The sequence below is a fragment of the Cetorhinus maximus genome, chromosome 14, assembly GCF_964194155.1.
Source record: "Cetorhinus maximus chromosome 14, sCetMax3.hap1.1, whole genome shotgun sequence".
Classification (NCBI taxonomy): Eukaryota; Metazoa; Chordata; class Chondrichthyes; order Lamniformes; family Cetorhinidae; genus Cetorhinus; species Cetorhinus maximus.
In genome coordinates this window covers 28140027-28152364 of record NC_135892.1, presented here as the reverse complement: position 1 = coordinate 28152364, position 12338 = coordinate 28140027, and the positions used below count along the sequence as shown (strand labels likewise).

At 43.4% G+C, this 12338-nt stretch overlaps 1 protein-coding gene across 3 annotated transcripts in view; it reads right to left on the bottom strand.

Annotated features, from left to right (window-relative positions):
* The window catches only part of prkn (parkin RBR E3 ubiquitin protein ligase), a 1436175-nt gene that overhangs the window by 1100312 nt on the left and 323525 nt on the right, over nucleotides 1-12338 (bottom strand). The window lies entirely within an intron of this gene.

The window sequence follows — 12338 nt, the reverse complement described above, 5'->3', positions numbered from 1 at the left end:
TTACATCAGACTGGCCTCTTACCAAAGCACCCTATTAGCCCAGTTCAGATCATGGAACAATTAAGTAGGAAAATACTGAAGAACAAAGGCAACATGCCCAGGTAATATATCTCTTTTCCTTGTAATGTCAGGCTTGTAAAAAGAAAAAGGAAAAGGTAATTTCACAAAAAATATTGTAACTGTCAATCAACGTAGATTTCAAAGGCACTAAGGTGACCTCTGATAATCCTGACTCAAGCAATTTATGCACATTCAGGACGAAGCAAATCTATGTGCAGCTTGCTAACAGGAGCTCCAATAAGATAGCTTCATCAACTCATATAAATTGCAAATGCAATGTACTGTATGTAAAGACCATTGATAGCCCAATTATCAGTATTAAATAGTGCCAGCAACTGTAGTGTTGGTTTTGTCTAGTCAGGCAACTCAAAAGTGGCCCTCAAGTTGCCTGAAGCTGTGCCTCCTACTATATTCAATATAAGCATTCTGGAACACAGGGAACATTCCCTCTACTTGATGTCACTGGAATGGCTTTTAAGGAAAGCAGACCATACTAAAGGATCTCCACAGCAGCCATAAAATTGATACGTTTTCATTGGTAAAGGTTTAATTTTCTTATATAAAAAAAGGGAGGGTATTTTGCACTAAAAGTGCTCTCCCATGCCTTTTTTTCTCTTTTAAGCAGATTGACTTCGCTCCAATTATCCTCTGCACTCCACGCACCAGCAAGCAGGCCAAGGCTAAGAAGAGGAGGCAGTCCTCCCCCAGCTCCACCGTTAGCTCCACTTCTGGCTGTCAAATCAATTCCTCCCAAATTATACAATCAGCTTTTAAGTTTTAAACAAAGTAGGTATATAAAATAAAATGACAGAAATAGAACAAAATAAAGAACAGATGTTAGAATTGATTGCTCCCCAATTACTTAGGTGGGCTGAATTTTATGCTAGGGCAGAGATTCCATGCCTCGGCGTAAAAGCTGGGGCCGAGCCACCTCACCTTGGACAGCTCACCTCACAGCCAATTTACGGCCATTGGGCAAATAGTAGGCTTGTGGGGTGCCTTGCACCCCATCCAGGGAGGAAGTCCCATTTCTAGTGCTGCAGGCCAATCAAATGGCCAGCAGCTCTCTTGGCCCAGCAACAATGGAAATGGTGGCCATGTCCAGAAGGAGACACGCAGCAAAGAAGCTCAAACTAAAAGATAGGTCCGGGGTCTTCCTGACACCAGGCTGGCAGGCCCCGATGAAGGGGCTCAGGATCCCTCGTGGGGTGGGAGAGGTAAACTCAGTTACAAGGTGGTGCTGTGTGTGACGAAGACTTTGATTCTCACTTCCAGTGTTCTGGTCACTTACACCCAATCATGGGTGCTGTAACTACCATCTGCCTTGGCCTGTACAAAAGGGAAGTTAAGCATAAGCATCAGGGAGAGGACAAGCTGCTTGCAGAAGGAGGAGGAGGAGGTGGAGGAGGAGGAGGAGAAAGGTTCTCGGCAGGAGTCCTCATCCATGGCCTTCAGTGTTTCACTAACCTCAAGCGAAACCAGGAGTAGACCAAGCTTTACAAAGGAGGTGCCCACTCTTTGAGGCCTAAAACCAACAGGGCATGAATAGCGCTGCCTTTGGTTGTGAAGGTGAGCATAGCCATGAATTTCTTTGCATCAAGATCCTTCCAGGCTGGAGCAGACAACATTTCTAGCATGCCCCACTGCTGTATAAAGGAGGTGACTAATGCACTTTATGCCAGGAAAAGGGAGTACATTGTTTTCTCACTGATCAGAGAGAGCTAGCAGAGAATGCACATAGTTTTTCCAAGATGGTGAAAGATGCCACTTACATGCACATGTTATTTTGCAGGCGCACATCAAAATTCAGAGACGTACAGCAACTGTAAAGAGTTCCACTCCCTGAATTTGGAGTTGGTGTTCGACTATGCTCAACTCATCATGCTGGTGAATGCGCAGTATCCTGGCAGCAGTCATGATGCCCTTGTTATGCTCCAGTCTGGTACCCCTTTAGTATTTGATCAATGCTTCAAATGAGAGGATGGCTGCTGGGTGATGTGCTATCAGCTTTTTACACCGGACTGTTGCCTCTGGTGGTCACCCCAGCCATTTATAGACAGCTTGCAAATAAGGAGAGCCAAGCTGCCACAGGAACCACCATCAAGCAGACTGTTGGGTGCTCAAGCAACACTTCTGCTGCCTGGACCGCTCTGGAGGAGCCCTTCAGTACCTGCCAGAGTTTGTGTCACAATTCAGAATAGTCTGCTGCATTCTGCAAAACCTCGCCATCATAAGGGTACAGCTCTTGCCACAAGGGGTAAGGCAAGCATCTGAGGAGGAGGAAAGGGAGAAGGAGGAAGAGGGGGAGCAGGAAGAGCAGAGGAGACAACCCCTTTCAAGCCGGGCAGTCCATCATCACCTCATATACTACTGAAAAAAAGGCTAAATCCCCATTCTACAACAGTTACATATCTTACCTTCACTCTGTCACTGACCATCATAGTGTGATCTTGGCCAGGATTCTAAAGTAAAACCTACCACAAAATTACTATTCCAAACCAACTTCACCAAAGAAACCATCCAATATCCTATACGAAAGTCCAACTAAACTCCCTTGTGCTTTCCCTTAATGCCTCTCTTCTGGGTGCTTTTTCCTGTCCTAGTAATCTTACACAATGCTACCCCAGTGGTTGCAGTCCAGCTGGCAGAAGCCAGCTGACTTTCAGTGGAGGGAGACTGCAGATGTTCCTGCAGGTGCCCTTGAGTAGTCTGCCCTAAAAGACCCGGTGTTGGACTGCATAACCTCATCATGGGAGGAAGCAGTGTGAGCTGGCTGGCTGACAGGCAACAGCAAGGGCAATAGTGGGGCGCCAGTAGTGGGAGGACAAATACTCCCATCCTGAGAGAGCACAGCAGGCTTATGCTCCTTAGGACCATTGACACCCTTCTACGAAGGTGTCTCAGTAATCCTGATAATCTATTGGAGAACAGAATGCTTCAACGTTGTTGTAAGGATGAGCCCAGCAATTGTAGGCCAGTCAGTTTAACTTCAGTGGTGGGCAAGATTCTAGAAACAACTATTCGGGATAGAATTAGTAACCACATGGAAAAATATACGTTTACAAGGAAGAGCCAGCATGGATTTCTAAAGGGGAAATCGCATTTAACTAACTTGTTGGAGTTTTTTGTAGAGATAACAGAAAAGGTCGATGAGGGTAATGCTGTTGATGTGGCGTACATGGACTTTGAAAAAGCATTTGAGACAGTACCACACAACCGACTTGTGATCTAGATCTTGGTGTGCAGGGGACAATTTCAAAGTTTGTGGATGATATGAAGCTTGGGAGAGTTGTGAACTGTGAGGAGGATGGTGTGGAACTTCAAGACTATGTAGGCAAGTTGGTGGAGTGGGCAGTTAGGTGGCAGATGAAGTTAAATGTGAAGAAGTGTGGGGCGATGCATTTTAGTAGGAAGAATATGGACAGACAATAAAAAATAAAGGGTGAAATTTTGAAGGGGGTGCAGGAGCAGAAAGACTTGAGTATATATGTGCACAGATCATTGAAGGTGGCAAGACAGGTGGAGAGAGCAGTTAATAAAGCATATAGTATCCTGAGCTTAATCAATAGGGGCATAGAATACAAGAGCAGGGAGGTTATGCTGAATTTAAATAAGACACTCGTTATACCTCAGCTGAAGTATTGTGTACAGTTCTGGGCACCATATTATAGGAAGGATGTGAATAGATTGGAAAAAGTGCAGAAGAGGTTTACAAGAGTGGTTCCAGGGATGAGAAACTTCAGCTATGAGGATAGATTGGAGAGGTTGGGACTGTTCTCCTTGGAGAGAAGAACGCTGAGAGGAGATTTGATAGAGATGTTCAAAATCATGAGGAGCTGGACAGAATAGATATGGAGAAGCTGTTCCCACTCGTAAAAGGATCAAGAACAAGAGGGCACAGATTTTAAGTGATTGGCAAAAGAAACAAGTGTGACGTGAGAAAAAGCTTTTTCACACAACGAGTGGTTTGGGTCTGGAATGCACTGCCTGGAAGTGTGGTGGAGGCAGGTTCAATCGAGGCATTCAACAGGACATTAGATGATTATTTCAATAGAAACTATGTGCAAGGGTACGGGGAAAAGGTAGGGCAAGGGCACCAGGTCATAATGCTCATTTGGAGAGCGGTGCAGACATGATGGGCCAAATGACCTCCTTCTGTGCCATTAAGATTCTGTGATTCTGAACGGTGCCAATCAGGTGTTAGGTGGCTCTTACTTGTACTACAATGGCTGTAATCAGATACTGTACCATGGTTGGGTCTGCAAGTGTTCTCATGAAGTTGGCCACCACTTTCATGCTATGATAAGTTGGTGCCAGAATCATTAATGCTCCTTGACAGAGACTGCAGACTTTCTGGCAGGCCTGCCAATGGGTCACTCATTTTATTGTGCATGCTCATCAGCCTTTTTCTGTATAGGGTTTGATCTGAAGACCAACTTACCTTAAGGGCGATAGCAGAGGTCAGGAATTCCAAATCCCAACAGAACTCGGAGTTTCTGCGCATGCACAGGCTGGGAGCGGGCTGCACATGCGCAGGTCTGCATCTTTAAGTTCTCTGGGCAGAAGACCGACCCAGCACACCTGTACATGAAGAGAAATGGCACGAAAAGCTGGGTCAGGTGACCAGGAACAGAGCCCCATTGTTGGCAAGTGTCCCAGGCAGTGGACAGGGAGAGGGGACAGGGAGAGGTCCCAAAGGGAGAGGGGACAGAGAGAGGTCTCAAAAGCAAGTCCCAGGTATGGGGCAGAGACAGGGGAGAGACAGGAAGAGGTCCCAGTTCAGTTAAAAATTAGGAAAAGGACTGAGGTTAGCAGACTTTAAGTGAAGAAGGCTCGGGGAAGGCCTGGCAATCGAAGTGGGTTCAGGGGAAGCCCTGGTAATAAATGATGGCACAGGAGAAGCGCTAGTAATCGAAGAGGGCTCAGGAAAAGCCTTGAAGATCGAAGCCGGAAGCCAAAGGTTGGTGAATCCATTCTGCAGACCGTTGAGCCAAAGGTACTCCTTTGAACCAGTAGTGTTTTACTCGGCACGGCGGAAGAGCTGAAGTTGTGCTTGTGATTTGGTGCTTGAGTCCATACTCAGGAATCTAGGGCAACAGAATCTCGGGAGATGATGCTGTCCAAGTTGGTACAACGTTTGGAGAGAATTCCGGGTTAAATCTTCGAAGGTGAAAATGGGAATCCCTCGTCTGAGACAAGAGTTTCAGAGAGATTTGTTGACTCACAGTGTTTGCTGATGTCTGGGTAGGTCATTGAGAAATCCATGGAATCTGTCTTGATCACATTTGCAATTTATTGTGCAGTATGGTGTGTTTGACTCCAGTTGATCCATATGCCTGTTAATTCATATGTATCTCATCTTAACCCTCAATGTTAGAGCATAAGATAGATATTGTAAATTGTTTTATCTTTCTGACCTTATGTAGTAAAGTTTATTTTTGGTAGTTCAAAACCCATGGAATCTTATGGTTTTATTCACTGAAAAAGTGTCTTGAATCTCAAACTTTGTCTACTTTAAACAAAACACTATCAGTCCCTAAACGGATCTTACCAACAACTTGGGAGTCTGATCAAGTATCATAAGTTCCATTGAAGTCCTCATCTGGGTCCTCTGCAGGAGAACTCATGTGCGATCTTACCCACTGGGGATCTGGTTCCTGTGGGTCCATTTGCCTCTGCCCTATCTGCAGGCCACTCATGACCAGTGACTTACTGGGCTTGATTTTGCTGAGATCGCAGGACCCTGATTTCGGGCTCAATTCCGGATGGGGAAACCCGGAAGTGGCTGTGGCAGTACATCGGTCACGATCTTCCTGGAGGCAGCCAATTAAGAAGCCACTTCCAGGAGTCCCATCCAATTAAGAATGGCAGGAAATCCAGGGAACTGGCAAGCCAAATGGGAGGCTCACAGCAATATCAGGCTAGTAGGCCCACTTGGAGAGTTTGACAGGCGAGCTTAGGCCTATTCCTGAACATGACTGCAACCTTTATTCCCATCATCAATAGGACATGGCACCTCTGGCATCATTGGCCCCCCTGGCCTGGGGCTGGGAGGACGTCATAATTGAGCTGGCAGTCTCGGCATATTGGTGCCAGTGCAAAATGGCCCCTAAATGGGCCTAATTTGATTAATTGGCTGCCTGCCTCCATGAAGTGGGTAGCCAGCCCAGTTCCCAGCCCACTCCTGGGAATGTCCCCCAGAGGCAGAAATGCAATGGGGAGCCAGCAGTTTTCCCAGTCTCCAATCCCATCTCCATGGGACCAGAAAAATCTAACGCACCATGTGCAGATCCCACTTTTAGGCTACCATCTAAAGAACGAGCAGTGACAGTATCTGAGCAAGTGTGGAAATGAGTGACCACATTTCATCATAATCGGCCTCTTGGACTCCATGCACCTTCACCAATGCCTAACCAGGTGGCAGTAATTTGTATTTGAAAGGAGAAAAGCACAATAGTAGTGGTTGGGTGAGGGAAGTGGAGGAAATAGAGAAGTATATGCTTATATTAACTGCAGCTTATATCATCGGATGACATTGTGGAGTGAGGGGGAAGTGAGATGTGAGAAGGTGTATTTGGTAGGAACATGTCATGTTCCTCAACAGTTTTGGACCTGCCTGTACCCATGGCCGCTCCAATGATGGTCAGCACCATCTCCTCCACTGGGGTCAGGATATGCAGCTGTGCCTATCCCTGCAAGTTAGATGTTGCTATCTGAGGTTATGTGCCACCTTCTGAAAGAGAGAGAGGGAAGTGTGTCAGTGAGAGTGGTACAATGTATTTGGGTGATGTACCTATCATAGTTACGAACATAGCTAACATACAAACATATGAACATATAAATTACGGGCTGGAGTTATCCAGTTCAGTAATTGGCAATATGTGCAATCTGAGAGATCCAGGTATGAGGCTTTCTGCGTGCTAATTACGAGAGGGTGTGGTGAGACTATGAAAGTATTGTATTAGTTGTGCTTTATAGAGAATGTTGGTAGTTGAGTGAAGAGTGGAGTGGTGATTTGATGAGCCTGTGAGGCGAGTTGTTCATTTGTAAGGATATGGCATTTGAAACTTCTTCCTGCACTACATCCAGGTGCAGGGCTAGACAGCGATGGCTATCTGCTTTCACTGCCTTATAATCCCCTATGAGTAGAGAACATCTCTCCTCCTCTCCACCTCCTGCATCAAGGCCTATAGTGTTCATCAGAGAACCTTGGAGCATGCTACCTGCCCAGTTACACCATGTTCACTCTTTTTCTGGTTAAGACTCGACATTTCCAGCAATGGCTGAAGCCAGAATGCACCTCCCCTTTAAAAGTTGCAGCCTGTCTTTAAGTAGTGTAGACTAGTTTTGAGTGGTGCCAGCCTTGTGAACTTTGGCCCCTGCTGAGACATGTAGACCTCAGCAGGATGTTTAACGCTGGGCTACATGGCACTATTCCTTATATTAGCAGGCACACATTGCTTGCATGCTGCCTGCATCTCAACAAATAGACATGGATTAATCAGGTAGTGTGTATCCTTCACCTGTTTTTGGGCACTATAGTTAGTCATTTCCCATTTTTGATTGCTACATGATCCCCTACTGTGATGGTGCACAAACGTGGATTGTGTCAAGCTGTGATGCCTCCCATGTTCAAAAAGTTGCCAAAAAATTACTGTCTACGTTCACAAATGAGAATTATTTCATAAGTTAAGAAACAGAAATCTGTAGTGTTTTTTGATTTATAGAAAGGCTACAAACGGTAAAGCTCTCGTTAAACTGGAGTGATCATGATCCTATTTTGTAATGCTGTTCCTGTACAGGTAGGGTGTGAGAAGTGACACTGCTGCTCAGCAGACAATCACCATCTGTTAGACTAAGTGATATGCTTACTCTACACATAGTTTAGGAGGATTCCAGGAATTGTGATTGCTTAATTACTGTAGGTGCCAATTTAGTTGTGGATCAATGTTCAGGGCTAAATTAACCGAGGCTGCCAGAACTCAGTGACCCTTATAGTAACAGCAATCTGTGATAGGTAATCTTCATTACCCATCTCTCACCTCCTGTCTCCAGAGATGAAAAGCAGTACCTTCTACAAAGGCACATCTTCACACAAGCAACAGACTCTTGACCTCCCAGGTTTTTTGATATCATTATATTGCAAAATTCATGAGAATGGTATCAATCCATTAAAAAGTACTGCAGACTATCAGACAAGGAAACGATTAAATGATCAATTTTCCCTGTTAATCATCTACATTTAAGAGGCTCCATCTTCATCAAAAGTGTGTTTAGCATATCTTTTTCCTTCACCTTTGCTTGCAACATACAATACGGTGTGCTGCAATGCATCCTTATGTCATTTGTGCATGACATTAACATAATAAAAAAATGCATCTTCTCCTTTCCAAACAAATAGGTTTATTGAATAACTCTTCATGAAACCCTATAATTTTCCATTTAAAATGGAAATGCTCACCTTAATATTCTGTTGCTGCACAGCTTCTGAGCTTTTCTTTTAAAAATGACCAAATTAAGTTTTGCTCGAACAAACAAAATAAAAATGAATTCCTCTCCAGGGTAACAAATCAAATTGAGAGATTTGTCTTTTCATATAATTAGTGAAAGATCAACTGTCCTATAGCAGTCATCTGGTCCCAAGAGCTTTCTTTTTTCAGCTTTGAGATGACTCCCTGGTATCTATCACATTGAGATAGAAAGTGATAATTATAATGGAACTTGATCGTACGTACCAAGCATTGTGGCAGCTCCATTGTCTGAATGCTGTAAGAAATGCGTTTATACAGATTTGGGAAAACAAGATGCGAGATTTGATTTCAGGTTAGTTACCTGTAAAAAGAAAAGTCTTCTAAAGTTGGGCTGGATTTTGCAATCAGCAGTGAAGCGATGATGCTTGCTGCTGACCTCAAACAAAGAAGCCTGCAAAGATCTAGAAACCTCTGTGGCATGGAATACCCCTTTTCAACATCAGTTTGAATCTGGCACCAAGTCAAGGGCATCTCCAAGCATCCAACAGCAGTGATGTCATCAAGCAGGATCAGCAGCCAATCACTGACTAAAAAAAATTCAATGTAAAATAGGAAGCAAAATGACTGAATCCCTTTACTTTCAATCTTTAGTTTTTACAGATAGCAAAATAAATGATTGGGATAGATACATGGGTTGAAGGTAGAACCTAAAATATCATAAACAAATTTTAAAAATGTTTTAAAAATATGTGGAATTTCTTATAATGGAGAAACCTGACAAATATAAGATTGCTCTTTCAGAGCCAGTTAGGCTGTTTAGCACTAATTATCAATGTACTATGCCATTAAAAATCCAGTTACACCTCATTCAACAACTTCAAGTAACTTTTTTAAAGGTTTCTACAATGAGTCTAAGAGTGAAAGAGTTGTCATTCTCACCAGTTCAATGATTTCTAGTTGATTTCATTTCGGGGGCACCTCAATAATGCATCCTCTGGAGGAGTGTAGAATCACTGACAGCAACTTTGTGTTTCTGCATTTAACTGAGCATGTGTGCAGAAACTGCTGTCAGATTTAGAGGAGTAATGACGGAGAACACTGACTGTTGTGCCATCAACTGTACCGCAAATCTGGTCAGTTGACATTAAAACAATATTATTCAAATCATCTCTAAATATCATATGGGAGCTTTCCTTGAATTGGCGTCAAAGTGGGTGCCTGATAGGGTAGTGCTTCTAAGGTGTGGTGCACCTGACAGGAAGCAACTGCCTCTGTTTTATCTCCCCTTGGGCATTTGCATGGTCTGGGGAAACTCCAGGTACAGGCTGAGCATTGCCTGTAAAAGAGAGGTAACTGGAACACTGCTGTAGAGTTGTCAAGGATTGGAATCTTCTGAATGTTGTTTCAAGTAACATTCAAAAGACCCCAGTTGCTCCAAACTGTCTTGTAGAAAACTAAAATACTTTCAACACTGACCTGAAGTTTCTTCAGTCTGCTTGGCTATGATTCTTGCTGATCTCCAGTCTGCACCAGTGTGGAAATAATGGGACAAATTCAGGGACATTTCATCACTTGACAATGTCAATCCCCATACTCCCACTACTGGATGCCCAGCATGTCCATCCTTATGATGCTTGCTTTCCCAGGCCAAATGGAAGCACTCATCGTTGCCTAACTGGATGATTCTTGGCTGTCAGTGAATCAGCCATTTTCCCCATCTCCAATATTTTTATAACTATAAACAAAAGTCGTTCAAAGGATTTTTTTGAAAAACACCACTTTAGATTGCTGCTATGATTTTTCTCTTGGGTTGACTACAGCAATAACTAGGATGTTAATCTTTAATTCCTGGAGGATTGGCACCAAGCACCCAATGCTGGGTCAGTGAACTGCCATAGTCTATGGAAACAGTCTTGGAATACCTCTTCATGCCTCATTATACTGGCAATACTGGACATACCTGTTACAGGAACAGGCCCGTGAGTGCTGTGGGAAGGATTTCCAAGGAAATCCCAGGGCAGCACAACAGGACTGAAGTCTAATGGAATGTATTTTTGCTTCTTTTCCATCTGCCCTGCATCCAAGGAACAACAACAGCAACTTATACTTAGATAATGCATTTAACATTGTAAACCCTCCCAAAGCACTCCACAGGAATGTTATTAAACAAAAATTTGGCACTGAGCCACACAAGGAAATGTTAGGGCAGATCACCAAAAGTTTGGTCAAAGAGGTAGGTGTTAAGGAGGGTCCTAAAGGAGGAAAGAGAAGAAGAGAGGCAAATTGGTTTAGGGAGGCAATTTCAAAGCTTAAGGCCTTAGTAGCTGAAAGCACACTTGCCAATGGTGAAGCAATTAAAATCAGGGATTCTCAAGAGGCCAGGAGCAGCACAGGTATCTCAGAGGGTTGCAGGGATTGAGGTTATTACAAAAATAGGGTGAGGCGAGGACATGGATGGACTTTAAAACAAAGGTGAGAATTTTGAATCAAGGTGCTACTTAGCCGGAAGTCAATGTTGGTCAGCAAGCGTAGGGTGATGGTTAGGACCAAGTTAGGGCAGGCGCAGCAGAGTTTTGAATGCCATAAGGCATATGAAGAGTAGAATATGGGAGGCTAACCATCAGTGCATTGGAATAATCAAGTCTAGAGGTAACAAAACAATGGATAAGGGTTTCAGCAACAAATAAGCTATGATAGGACAGAGTCAGTCAATATGATGGAGGCGGATATTGGCGCTCTTAGTGTTGGCATGGATATGTGGTTAGAAGCTCATCTCAGGGTCACATATGACGCCAAGGTTAGGAATACCGATCCTGTAGGCACAAAGCAGAGGGAATACCACCCTGATAAATCTGAAAGCTGTTCAAACTATCTTTATCCCCCCTCCCACCAAATCCAATAATCAAGGGGACCATGGCAGTTGAATAATTAGCAACATTATGTTTTTATATAATACTGTACAGCTATTGAACTCAAGTTACATTGCATATCAAGGACCAATTGACACTCAGACTCACTTCTGTAGTGACCTTGCTAACAAATCAAAAGATAAATGTTGTAGTAGATGTGAATCTGTCAGCTCGAGGGATTGAACACATGAAAAAAAATACCATTTCAGTGCAATAGCTTCACCAGAAACGACAATCGCTCTTTCCAAATGGTCCTTCACATCAATTTCACAAAATGTGAACTCACCCAACCAGAGACTTGGGTTTGTTCCAAGAGAACTGTTAAAAACTACAAAGGTTTCTGGTTGGTCGGATTTAAATTCGCAAACTTCAAACAAGGTCATCTTCAAAAAGGACACTGCCGTTTACAAGTTACAATCACTGTACCTTGGCAAAACTATATTTAAGTATAACAATCTAGATCTCTAACAAACTCACACTTTCAAACTGATCTCATCAGCATTTAGTTTTGATTTGCAAAGCAAGAGCAATAGCTCTTAATTATTATTATTAGTTCTCCGTGCACCTGCACCTGCAGCTGCACATTGCCATACTGCCAGAAAAATTAAAGGGGAAATGGATTTCTGTGGAGGTCTGCCTGTCATTGCAAAACAGGTAATAACAAATTTTAAATAAATTTAGATTAAATAAATTTTACACTTCGCCCGATTGTTTTACACATCGCCTGATCGCATCTGAATGTTTTACACACTGTCCAATGTTCCTGGGGGAAAAATTAGCCGCAGTATAAAATAGGCTGCTGATTATCTATCAACTGAGGTAGATTTCTATCCCACTGGCCATAATGTAAGACAAGATTTAAACTGTTATTTTAGAATCTCGGTAAAAGTGGGGCTAC